This window comes from Mauremys mutica, chromosome 9, assembly GCF_020497125.1.
Source record: "Mauremys mutica isolate MM-2020 ecotype Southern chromosome 9, ASM2049712v1, whole genome shotgun sequence".
In the NCBI taxonomy this organism is placed as follows: Eukaryota; Metazoa; Chordata; order Testudines; family Geoemydidae; genus Mauremys; species Mauremys mutica.
In genome coordinates, this window is record NC_059080.1 from 96910825 (window position 1) to 96921883 (window position 11059).

Genomic DNA, 11059 nt, shown 5'->3' on the forward strand with positions numbered 1-11059 from the left:
GACAGACTGGGAGGCAGCAGATTTAGGTTCAATACCTGGTTGGCCACAGATTTCTGGTGTGACCTTGGGCAGATGCTTACTCTTTCGGTGGCTTGGTTCCCCAGCAGAAGAAAGAAGATGATGATGATAATATTTCTTAGTCTATTTATACTGTCAGCCCTTCGGGGCAGGGAACGTCTCTTGCTGGTGTTTGTACAACACCAAGCACTACGCAGCCCCGATTTTGGGGCCTCTGTGCAGTAATGCAATAGGAATAACCTCCTCTCACATATCAGAGGGGTAGCCATGTTAGTCTGGTTCTGTAGAAGCAGCAAAGAATCCTGTGGCACCTTATAGACTAACAGACGTTTTGCAGCATGAGCTTTTGTGGGTGAATACCCACTTCTTCGGATGCAAGTAGTGGAAATTTCCAGGGGCAGGTTTATATAGGAAAGCAAGAAGCAAGCTAGAGATAACATGTACCTCTCACATGTATCTTAGAAGCATTATCTGAGCATCTGTTTGAGATAAGGTGACCAGAAATGAACACACTGTTCCAAAGGGGAGGGTGTATCCTTGATTTATATACTGACATTACAAATAGTTCCAGTGTTATACCTATCACATTCCTTATGCATCCTAACATTTTGTTTGCATTTTGGTCAAATTGTTCTTTGTAACATGCATTTGTCCACATCGAATTTCATCTGCCATGTTGCTGCCCGTTCACCTACTTCTGTTAGGTCCCTCTGAAGTTCCTCACAAACTTGTCTAACCTTGATTAACAAAAATAATTGTGGGGCCTTTTCAGATTTGGTTATCTTACCACGCACCCCTTTTTCTAGATCATTAATAGAAATATTTAACCATTGGGCCTAATACAGAACCTTGGGGCAGCCCATTGTTAACCTTGGGCCATGCTGGAAAACGACCATTTATTGCTATTCTTTGTTTTCTGTCTCTTAGTTGATTTCTAATCCATGATGATACTTTGCTTTTCACCCCAAGGCTATTTAATTTCTTTAGTAACCTCTTGTGAGGAATCTTGCCAAAGGCTCTGGTTTAAAGAATCATAGTAGATTAGAGAAGCATGATTTTCCTTTAAGGATGCCAGGCTGGCTTTCCCTTATCATAGAATCATAGAATATCAGGGTTGGAAGGGACCTAGGAGGTCATCTAGTCCAACTGCCTGCTCAAAGCAGGACCAATCCCCAACTAAATCATCCCAGCCAGGGCTTTGTCAAGCCTGACCTTAAAAACCTCTAAGGAAGGAGATTCCACCACCTCCCTAGGTAACCCATTCCAGTGTTTCACCACCCTCCTAGTGAAAAAGTTTTTCCTAATATCCAACCTAAACCTCCCCCACTGCAACTTGAGACCATTACTCCTTGTTCCGTCATCTGGTACCACTGAGAACAGTCTAGATCCATCCTCTTTGGAACCATATCTCATTAATCTATGTATTTTAAAATTCTATTTTTAAATTATCATTTCAGCCCAATTCTCTAGTATGAAGTAAGGCTTACTTGTCTGTAATCTCCAGGGTCACCTCTAACATCCTTTTAAAATTCTCACCCTCCATCCCCTAGAAGAGTAGCTGATTTACTTATTTTAACGAGTAGCTGATTCAAATGATGTATGATTTGCATATTTTTATTAACAGCCCTTTGGCCCGGTTCCTCAAAGGTATTTAGGCACCTACATCAATGGGAGTTATGTGCTTAAATACCCAAGAATCTGGGCTTTCAAACATAAGACCCTTCAAAGGTCTTGGGTATAACCATCTGGGCTGTCACACTCATTCTTTAATTTACAAGTTTGCTCCAGGAGCATTTCCTCTTTTGACACAGTTTCTTACAGCATCTCATCTTTATTACCTGGAAAAAAGCAGATGCCCCCTCACTGTCCCTTGTAGTGAAGATTGAGGCAGAGAAGTCACTCAGTTTCTCTTTCCTTATCCTTCTCCATTGCTCCCTTTTCTCCTGGTCAGCAGACCCACTGATGTGGAAATTAGAAGAGAGGAGAATTGGTTTGATAAGATCACAGCCCAGGCTGGTAGGTCTTTACCTGAGGGTATAGGATTAAAAACCTGCTCTACCCAATGCTGTATGATTAATGCCACTTTACTCTAATGAATCACTTCCAGTATGGTGTATGTTTTACACCATTTGAACAGCAGGGTTGTATTTCTGCTACAGGTATAAAGCTCTGCACAATTTATATCCACACTCCCATGTTAAAACATTTACACTCTTTATTGGATGCTTTAGGATTTATACCCCCTTTGCCCATGGCTCAGGAAATTGTACTGCTGGTCCGGGGGCCGAGCTAGTGTTTATTGTTATCAGAAGTGATCTTACCCCACAGTGATTTCGTACCAGAGGAAGGGGGGTTGGGTGGGGAAGCTGTTTTCTCTCAAACACCCAGGATCAATGAATCTTTAAACAGGAGAAATTATTTCCCAGAATAGCAAATGTTTGTGAAGAGGTTTAACTTTAAGAATATGTGACAGCTCATCAAATGAAGAAGTGAAATGTTTTGCTGGAGGTGCAGAGAATGCTAAACGGCTCTCCCTGCTCAGAAAGGGAGGAACAGCCGGCCTGGGGTGAATCTGACCAAATAGACCCTCCTGGGTATGCAGCCAAGCTGCAAATCAGCTGGGTTTAATGAGAGAGAGAAAATCCTCTTGTGTTCAGATAGCACGGAGCCAGAGCGGTCCAGGGATTTTTAAGAATGAGCCCACTGCCCATTTTACTATTCTGGAAGGAGGCTGGGCTTTGGTTTGTAACAAAACGCGGCGACTTTTACCTGAACATCACCAGAGAAACACTTTACCTCAAATTACCTGTCTGTCTAGGCTCTTATATTGGTGCCCATCACTGCCATCTCCTGCTGTCAACACTGTTTATAGGGAAGGGGAGCTGAAGCCTCACGCTGCAAAATTTCCTTTTTTTTTTTTAAATCTGCTTCTGTTTCAGGCTCCCTTTCATCAGAGACCACATGAAAGCCAAAACAATCCCTGTCTGTCATGCACAGAAAACTTCCACTGACTCTATTGAATGCCCTGCGTGCTCAAGCCCTGCATGGGAATGAGGAACAGTGCACCCCACCCTTCGCCCTCCCTGGGGAATCAGGTACAACCCCTCCCCATCCTGTGTGGGGACCCAGGTACAGCCCCCCCCCATTCATCCTGCGTGGGGAACTAGGTACAGCACCCCCTCTCATTTCCCTGTGTGGGGAAAAATATAGCACGCTCTAACCTTTACCCTGCATGGGGAACAAGGTACAGCCCCCCCCCCGCCCTTTGCCCTATGTGGGGAATGAGGTACAGCCCCCCCCCATTGCCCTGCGTGGGGAACGAGATACTGCATCCACCTGCCCTTGGCTCTGTGTGGAGAACAAGATATGGCCCCCCCTCCCATTGCCCTGCGTGGGGAGCGAGGTACAGCCCCCCTTCCCTTCTCCCGTGTGGGGAACGAGATACAGCATCCACCTGCCCTTCGCTCTGTGTGGAGAACAAGGTACAGCCCCCCCCGCCCTTTGCCCTGCGTGGGGAATGAGGTACAGCCCCCCTGCCCTTCGCTCTGTGTGGAGTACAAGGTACGCCCCCCCCTCCCATTGCCCTGCGTGGGGAATGAGGTACAGCCCCCCTGCCCTTCGCTCTGTGTGGAGAACAAGATACAGCCCCTTCGCCCTGCGTGGGGAATGAGGTACACCCCCCCCATTGCCCTGCATGGGGAGCGAGGGACAGCCCCCCTCCCATCGCCCTGCGTGGAGAACGAGATACAGCTCCCTCTGCCCTTCGCTCTGTGTGGTGCAGCCCCTTCATCCTGCAAGCGCAGGCTCTCCCCTGGGGAATACCAAGCATACTCCATGTGTTACTAACCACCTCTCTCTTGTGGGGCAGCAGCTGAGGGCTGCAGGGCTCCCAGTGTGGCATCTTCAAAACCTCAGTGAAAACTGGAATACAAATTGGCATTGAGCTCCAAGGGGCCAAAAAACAGGGGCCAGCCCTGCCCTGTGGCTGGCCTGCAAACTCGGGCCCTGAGACGCTGCACACACTTGGTAGAGCCCAGGCAGTACAACCTCCCTGCATTGCAAAGTCTTTGGGTATCGTATCGTGCGTGCGTGTGGCGGGGGGGGGGGGTGTCATTTACCTACTGTAAAACACCGTGTACACAGTTACAGCCGGCTGTAAAGAACACTGTCGGGGAGGGAGGAGCGGGGCTGATACCGATTAGGCAGGAAATGGCTCTCTGTAGATGGCATCCGTATGGGGAAGCTGATAGATTTGGCGCCTTGCAGGCACTGCTTGATGGATCCATTGATGACCTGGCAGCACAACAGAACTTGGCTAGCTGATTCCCTGCCAGAAGCCTAATTGAAGCCTGTTCGGTTGGTCTTTATTAGCACCTTCCTCCAATGGCACCCACTCCCCAAACCTGCTAGCTCTGGGGTAAGGATGGGCGGCTTTAAAACACACCTCCGATCCCTGTTTTCGTTGGCTGCAGCAGGTTGCTATAACTGTACAGCTTTTTGCAAAAAAACTCATGCTGTGGCCATCACTGCTGGTTTGTTCCCTTTGAAGACGCGGCGAGAAATCTGTTAGGAGTTTAGGAAAGCAGGAGGGCAAAGCGCCGAACAGCCTGAGTCCTTGGGATGGAAAAGCTCTGGAAAGAATCAGCAGGTCAGTGAGCTGGGAAACCACTTCTACATTGGAGACAGATTGGGAATGGAAACACAGATAAATGGGCTGGATTTCCTCCCAGCGGCTGCCTGCAGCTTTTCCTCTGCTGCGGATCTTTATGTTGCTCGTCGTGTCGTTTAATTTTACGACACGTAGTTCGTGCAAACTCTTGCATTGTGCTGCACATGGCAGCCTGCCAGAGCAGCCTATGCCAATGCTAGCTTGGTGACACTATCTAGGCTGGCCTCAGGGATGCATTCAAGGCTGAGGGCCTTGTCTGCAATCAGGATCTAGGGATCTGTGTGGAGAATTCCCCTGCAGATGATTTGCATGACCTTCCAATCACCCCATCTCATCTTCCTTTCCTCCTGCATCCCTCCCCTTCCAGTGGATAGCAAATTAGATCCGAGTCTGCATAGATCATGGCTTCCAAAAAGGCCAGGTCAGTTTGAGGCTGCATGCATGGAGGTGTTGCTTCATGGGACCGAGGTAATAATCTTTCCTCTCCCCATAGCTGTGGGGCAAATGCACGTGGGACATGGGCCAGATTCCCTGCAAGTGTAAACATGTGCCGCTCTTTTGAAATCAATGGCATTACGTTAGCTTACACGTGTGAAACAGATGAAGGGGGATTGCAAGGGGAGCCGGCTGCCTTTGCTGAATTTGGAACCATTTCTATACCAGTCCTGGCTCCGATGTAGATTAGAGCCTCCTGTAGATGTGCACCTATGCTAGGGGGATGCGGAGGGTGGCATAGGAGCCAGCTATGGTGGCTCTGTGTTCACAGATGTCTTCCCCACGCTGGGGAGAGCTAGTGACTTTCCACTCCCGTTATGCCTGTGAGAATCTGGCACGTTGTGTTTAATTCTAGAGATCTCCCTACCCGGAAGATATTGGCAAAACAGAGGGAGCTCAGAAGAGAGAAACAAATATATAGGGGGTTGGAGGGTCTGACCTGAAAGTCAGGGTTTGGGTACATCTTGTTTTTGCTAAATAATGACTAAGGGAGACACAACAAGTATCTGCAGACACCTAGGAGGGCAAGAATTATCGAGTGTGGATATGGTGGTATAATGCAGAGTAATGAAATGCAGTGAAGTTCTTGAGTTACACTGAAGTCTATAGAACTCAGTTGTAGAGTCATCTCGCACCGGAGCCGGCAGAGAACGCTAATACAACAGACCGAGCTGGGGCTGGGCTATTGCCCTGTCTAGGCAACTGGAGCTTGTTGGAAAGGGTATTTTTCTTGCTGTGTTTGCTGCTGGATGATAGAGACAGGTCCTGGTCCCCAGGAGCTTACGGTGCTAAAACTGACAGCAGAGTTCAGACAGCAATGGCTTGTCTGCCCCTAACCTCTCAGTCCAGCCTCTGCAGCTCTATTGGTGGCAATCACGGGTGTGAGTACTAACGCAGGGAAGACTCATGTTTTTGCGGGTATGTCTAACCCAGCTCAGACAAACCCATCTCAGGTAAAATGCCTGAGCTCTGTCTACCATAGCACTGTCACCGGCTGACAGGTCCTGGTTCAGCCAGGGTAGCTGCATCCTGATCTACTGAGGAGTGAAGGGTCCAATCTCAACCATCACCATCCTCTCTATTACTCAGGCTCACAACCTACACATCTCCTCTCTCACCTATTCCCCCCTACCCCCGCATCCATAGAGTCCCCATCATCCTATACAGCTTCCCTATGGCTGCACCATTGCCTGGTTCCCATCACTGTCTTTGGTTTCAGTGTGATGGGTCTGTATCGAAACCGGTCATTACAAATGTCACATACACAGGCTCTTGAAACAACCACACACTCTCGTGACAAGAGGTGAGCTAAGTAAATATCAGTCTTGAAACAGCCCCCAGTTATGGCCAACTCGATGACTAAAATACAGTCCCTGGAAGGCCCTGCAGCTCTGTACTTGCATTAGTCACGGAGCTGCCGAACTAGTACGCAGGGCACGGCCCCTCAGCTGGAAGCCAGCATTGTAATTTCCCTGCTGTTATTTCCAAGATGACTTATTTCAGATTTTTTATGATGCTTACGAATTGGGCCACATTTTAAAACATAATTCAGGTGCTAAATGGCCTTAAATGTGTGTGATTTTTACAGAGCCACATCAAATATTTTTAACAGTTGGTAAATTTCAGTGAACCAAGCTCTGCGTAAATGACAAGGGATGGACATCAAGAAAGAAAACCGGGAGCATAATGGAACATAAATGGAACCAAAGGGCTCTTTGAAATAGAGGCTGAATTTGAAAATAAGTGTTTGTTCCAGCCACGAAAAGCTGGAGAGTTACAGTAGATCCTGTAACATGTAAAAACGTGTGGAAGTCCAGGTGTGCTTCAGAGTATCAGCCTGCATCTGTTGTCTCTGGAAAATCCCCTGACTAGGGCTGAGATCTTATTTGAGACAAACAGAGCTAAATCCTGCCCTCAGACACGCGTATGTGTGTCCTCCAGTAGCCAGTGACAACCGGGGATGCATATCTGAGCAGCAGCATTTAGCCAATAATTCCCAGCATCCCCGTCAAGTTTCTTACTGAGTTATGTGACAAAAACCATCTCTTGTAAGTTGAATTTGTCTTTCCTGGAGGCTGATATATTTTATCCACCAGAGGCATGAATCCTCAGTTTGTCTTTGTGGCACCTGGGATGAGCAGTCCTTCTTCCAGGAACCACTCCTGTTTTGCAGGACTGAATCAAGATTAGTTTGTTCAGCCAAGGCTAATATGAGTATCTGGATGGCTCCCTCAGAGGCTAGTTTCTGACCCCCTGCCATGGGCCATCAGTGTCATGAAACCCTCTTCTCGTGGGGGGATGAGGTGGGGATGGGTCCTGCCTTTCGGTGCTGGGATCTGGGAAGCCAGTCATTTGAGGTTTTTAAGGTCAGGCTTGACAAAGTCCTGGCTGGGATGATTTAGTTGGGGTTGGTCCTGCTTTGAGCAGGGGGTTGGACTAGATGACCTCCTGAGGTCCCTTCCAACCCTGATACTCAATTCTATGATTCTATGACTGAATCAAAATTCAGTACATAAAAGACTCATGAAAACTCAGCAGGAAGTTCACCTTCAAAAGTGAGAAATCAAGCCAAGTAGATGAAATGTAGCTAATGCGTGTTCTAAAGTATCCTACATCAAGGGACGGTGTGAGTCATCCAGCCTGAAACCTGCATGGGCAGGACTCTTCACCAGCATCTTAACCCTCCGTCCCTCAGGAGCACGTTTGCCAGCTGTCCCATTTTGGCTGGCACTGTCCCAGGTTTTGCCGTGCCAGGTCAGTTCCAACCAAAGTTCCCGGGGCGGTGGCCTGATCTATTCAAAAGCTGCGCTGGCAGCCTCCTACCACTAGGAGCAGCCGATTGGAGCAGTAGATGGGCCCTCTGGAGACTGCTAGCAATACCCCAATCCAGCCAATACGCTCACATGAGTGAAAAGGTCATGAGTGAAAAGTTGCAGTTGAAAGATGTTGGGGACCTATGGGGAGGGGGCCTCTTAGCATAACACACAGAGCAAGACTTCTCAGTAAGTAGGGCTGATGCTCTCAGTAAGCTGTGCGCCTTTTCCTTCTTCTGTGCCATGCCAATGGTCTGGGGTTATAAAACACCAACTGCTTACATCTACCCAGAGCACAGCCCCTGCTCCTGCCAGTTCATCATGGTGTAAGGTCCCAGATGTTTTACAAAGTGGGGGGACAAACAGCTTTAGCCCTGCAAGACAATCAGAGACTGATTAGTGACTGTCACAGGCAGGATGGCCCTTGGAGAAGGGTCAGACCCAGCCTCGCCGGTGACAAATCAGCCATCTTCCCAGCTGAACCTGGCTAAGGATCAGATGGCCCTGTACAGATGTTAGACCCAGCTGGGAAGGAAGGGGTCACAGGGTGCCTATAAAGGGTGAGAGAGTGCAGTTAGCAAGGGAAACTGCAGAAGCGTAGCTGGCTCCACTGGGAAGCCCTGGAGGAGGGTCACTCCCAGGTAGGTGGCCTGGCAGAAGACGGAGGAATTGAAAGAGGGAGACAGGCTCCTTCAGTAGGCGCAGAAGCAGGAAGGAAGGACAGAGTAGGATGACCAGATGTCCCAATTTTATAGGGTCAGTCTCGATATATGGGACTTTGTTGGCACTTATTCTCCCCCACCACTCCCATCCTGATTTTTCACACTTGCTATCTGGTTGTCCCAACAGAGAGACAAAGGGGGAAAGCCCCTGGGTGGGCTGAGGAACTGGTTTGTGTTAGAGGTTTCGTGTTTGGAGAATAAAACTGCTCCTGGAAAATGACTCTGAGTGTTAACAGTGAGTCCTTCGTGGGCTGAGGAGACAGGGCAGCCAGCTCCAGTGCCAATTCACTCAACACTGAGGCACAGAAACTCACTTCATTAGAAACCAGTGGTGCAGAGACACTAGCTTGTAATCATTAATGGGCAGGTTCTCAGGTGGGGCGTAGTGTCAAGCAGGGAACTGGAGGGGCTTTCATTAGTGAGTTGAGGAAGGTGGAGATTCAACCATGATCAGATTTGCCAACACCAGCCAAATCAGATGGGTTACAAACACAGGAGCACCGGATCCAATGGCAAAGTAATCTGGACAGAATAAACCAGCAAGTAGTGAGATGAGATTCAGTATGAATAATTATGAAATAGAGGGAATGACCCACCCAGGTAACATGGGAGAAGACTACAGCTACCTGGGAAGCATCGAGCATTAGCAATACCACCAGTGAAGGGTGCTCTAGCAGCAAAAGTGTCTTATTGCTGAGCTAGGCAGGTTTTGTTTTGCTGGTGAGGCCAGGCCAGTTCAGAACTGAGTTGCAAACCCAGGGCCTATAGTGGTGAAGGCAGCAGAGTTGCTAGTTCACATAGCAAGGGAGCTGAGCAAGCTTTTCCATCCTGCCGTGGGGCTGGGACCAGATGACTACGGGCATCAGCATCTTCACACAAGCATATGCTAAGCTTCCCAGCAAAAAAAGGCATTTTCCAGCCCGCTGGGAACTGAAAGTACCCTATCACTCAGACTCACATAAAGGACTCTGGTAGAAGACTGACAGAGGGTATTTGGCAAGTGATGTGTCACTGACTGGATGTGCCAGGGTCCATCTGGAGCGCTGACGACATGACTGTCTGACTCTCACCTGCCTGGCACCTTATGGAGTTATCGGCACCTGTGCACCTTAGGTGCAAACTGCTCCCACCACACAATGGCAGCAATTAACATCTACTTTGCACAGAGATGAGTGATGACACAAGGTGCAAGGCACTGTGTTTTATAAGGCAGAGGTTTGCACTGGGCTACTGGGCACATTTTAAAGCAGATGTTGTAGAAGGTGGGGTGGGGAATCTGGTCCCCATGTCTTAGGGAGAACTTTGAGAACATATAGAAAAAGCAACATGGAGAGGGAGGGAGATGCTAGGAGTGCTATGTTTATCTAGTCCAGGAAAGATGACTCTGTGTGTGTCTCCTGAGGAGGTATCAGTACCAGCTATGAGATTTGCACCAGGAGAGCTCTCCTCTGCCTACACATTGTCTGTGCCCAGCTGGTGGAAATGCCATTGGCAAGATAAGGATAGTGAATCCATGTCTTCTGCCCTGGATTACCCACAGCAGAGACACCATCTCATACACAGGGCCTTAGATGGGTGTTCTATCACTGCTCCGTACTGAAAGCACGTGGATGGGAAGAGTCTGGCCTCACTGGTGGTACCACAGGGAATAAAGAGTTATTATTACATAGCTGTAAGGCACTGAGCACAGTGGTATCTGCTGCACCCAGACGATGAAGTTTTCACTAGCAGATAAAACATGACTGTACTGGGTATCCATCCTCCCCCTCCAGCAGAGGCCTGACCTCATCACTGAGCCCCCTCCACCCCAGCCTGAATCTGACCCCGTCAGTGGGTCTTTCTGCAGCTCATAAGAATTGCCAGACTGGATCAGATCCATGGTCCAGCTGGTCCAGTTCTGACATAGGGGCCAGCTCGTGCCAAGGACCCCATGTCTCAAATGAAAGTGGCAAACACTTAGCTGGAATTAGTCTGGCTCACCTGAGTATTAGTATTGTTCAAATAGGCATTTGAATTATAAAATTGTGCCTCCTGTTTAGACTGCATTGATTGCTTGCAAGTTACTGCATGCATTAATCTCACTTATCACATCGGTATCCCATGTTATAGGTAATATTTGTGTGTGTGCAGTGTAAACCGCTGTATCTGTGTAAATCACCACACAGCAAAGAGACATGAGCTAGTGTGAAATGCTAATTTCCAACAGGAGGTGGGGTTTTTTGTCTTTCCCAACACAGATAGCCCATTGACACCAGAGAAACTATTATGGAACATCAGAGGACAAATGACTTTGTGTGTGTGTGTAGGGGGAAGCAATCAACAGAGACTGCCATGAAGAGGAG

At 48.4% G+C, this 11059-nt stretch overlaps 2 long non-coding RNA genes across 2 annotated transcripts in view; one reads left to right on the forward strand and one right to left on the reverse strand.

Moving 5' to 3' along the window:
• Positions 1 to 1977, reverse strand: part of LOC123376931 — a 24704-nt gene extending 22727 nt beyond the window's left edge. The window contains exon 1 of the long non-coding RNA XR_006581997.1: positions 1857 to 1977. This is a non-coding gene — a long non-coding RNA (uncharacterized LOC123376931). The remainder of the gene's footprint in view (positions 1 to 1856) is intronic.
• Positions 1 to 11059, forward strand: part of LOC123376930 — a 13657-nt gene extending 2598 nt beyond the window's left edge. The window contains exons 2-3 of the long non-coding RNA XR_006581996.1: positions 2958 to 3113; positions 10955 to 11059. This is a non-coding gene — a long non-coding RNA (uncharacterized LOC123376930). The remainder of the gene's footprint in view (positions 1 to 2957; positions 3114 to 10954) is intronic.